Raw genomic sequence first — 2,409 nt, 5'->3', positions numbered from 1 at the left:
TTTTTATTGTCAATAAAGAATTTTTTCATTCTAATCATGTTTATGTGTCTATGATTTATCTTAAAAATTAATAAAGATAATTTTTGTATATTCTTAAAGAGTTAAAAATTTAAGAAATATATTAATTAGTGATTAATTTCTAAATATTTTCAATCAAAAGATCATCACAGAGGATAGTGATCAATCCATTTGAGATCGATTCATGATTTACCTCCCTTGTGGCAGATGAGTCTTGAGTCTGTGATGTAGAGATACTGGGATGAAGATGCAAGTGGTTGTTACAAAATAATTTATACTGAGCATGACCAATATGAGAACCACATGGATGTCTACTCACTCATCAGTGATCTTCTCGATACTGTAGTGGTACGAGTGATCCTTTGACCTGCGGTGTCATTTGCTATTTGCAGCGAGGCTACTGGGTTTGACTGCATATTTTCTTGATCCCTAGTCATTCGGATCCTTGCTGTGTATGTTAGCTTCAGTAGATTCAGGTTCGTTGTTTGGAGTAGGATGCATCTAGCTGGAATCTATCGATCTTGATAGAAAAGAAGAAGTTCTATATGATTTACGAGACTGAGTTCAGAAAGTTTTTGGCCAAAACAAGAGTAAATACTAAAAAGGAGTTTCTATGAGATTCACAAATGAACTCGAGTCAAGCCAATCTACCATATGACTGATAATGGAGTCTGACAAATTCTTCATAATCTCCATCAAGTTGAGACTCATGATAGAATGACTGAATCATACGATAACTATACCTAGGAGTTCGTACTTTCATTCTACTAGATTGCCACTACATACTGTTAGGTATCACTAGTGGATTGTGAGACTCATTGGGCATTATCTTGATGATCGATGGCCTTGAAGGATAGAATTAAAAATATTTCAATCTATCGAAAAGAGTTTTAATGATATTATAATAAAGATCACAATATATCTCACTATCAAATAGAATGAAACCTATGTGGTCACATATTAAGGAATTTAATCTCAAATTTGTCAATTGGACTTATGAAGTTCCAATTGGGTTAGGGTTTATTGAAATCCTATTAGGTTTAAGAGAACTATGCTAGCACACGATTAAACTTAATTCTTCTCGAGACTTTGATTTGATCAAGTCCATAGCCTTGAACCTAACCTAAATTTATTTGGGTTTAATTGAGCTCTTAATTGTGAGCTCAAGAAGATTTGATTAAGTTAATTAGTTGACATAATTATCCTAACATGATCTTTTCTTTATCTCCTAATTATCTCTAAGTATGCATGTGAAATAGATGGAAGAATGGGTGGCGCATCTTTTTCTTTTTGAAAATTATTGGGTGCCATATCCTAGAGGGGCCCACCCTCTCTTACATGTCATGGCATGGGAGAGATGATGGGGTCTATGCCCCATCTTCTATGGCTAGAGATCCCTTTGTGGGGTGGGTGCCAAGAGTTGGCACCCCAACCACCTGACATGTATTTCATGGATGCCTATTGTACATACTTAAAAAGATTGATTAATTATCATTTATATCTAATTTTACTTGGCATAAATCAGATTTAAAAGGTAGAAGATTCTTTTGAGATAAAGATCTACCTTTTTAAGATGATAAGGTTCCTAATGTGTCAGGATTTATGTCTATTTAAATGGAGGCTTCTAGGGTTTCTTAATGATTGATTTTGATCAAGAAAATTCCTCTCTCCCTCTCCACACCTCCTCTCTTTTTTTTTTTTCTTCCTTTCCACACCCAAAAAGTTGGGTGCTTCTCTTCCACATGCCAAGAAGTAAGAGTTGGTGATTTAGAGATTAAAGATCGAAGAGAAAAAGAAAAAGACTGCAGATCAAAGGAGTTTATCTCGCAGTTAAGATTAAAGAAGTTGATCAAAATCTTCAAGGTCAAGATTTTTTTTGAGAAGAAGAATCTCATACGATAAGAAAAATTAGAGATCGATCTTAATGGATATTCGTAGAGATCGAATACGTGTGTGGCTCAACATTCTATGAATCCGAGATCATCAAAAATGATGAATTTCTATTCGTGCCAAGGTAATGAGATCAGATCTCATAAATTTTTTTAAATTTTAAATTAATAATATATGCTTTCCTTGAGCTTGGATAGGTTTAGATCTGGTATCTTGCATGTGGGGTTAAAGAATTTAATCCAATTTATTTTTTACTATCTTTTTTTAAAGTTTTGAAATCTACACATGCTACCTACCTATTTTTTAATAATGGTATCAGAGCCACATATTTTGAAAATACATATGATCTAGTTTTTAGATTAGATCTAAAAGTTTTAATAATTTAAAATTAATTTTGTGCTGATATAAGGTTATCCTGGTATAGGGTTCACCTCCTATACTATAAAGATTGTCCTAGCACAAGATTGATCAATTTTGAAAATTATTTTTGAAATAATTAAA

This window comes from Elaeis guineensis, chromosome 11 (assembly GCF_000442705.2).
Source record: "Elaeis guineensis isolate ETL-2024a chromosome 11, EG11, whole genome shotgun sequence".
In the NCBI taxonomy this organism is placed as follows: Eukaryota; Viridiplantae; Streptophyta; class Magnoliopsida; order Arecales; family Arecaceae; genus Elaeis; species Elaeis guineensis.
Note: the sequence above shows the minus strand (reverse complement) of the source record.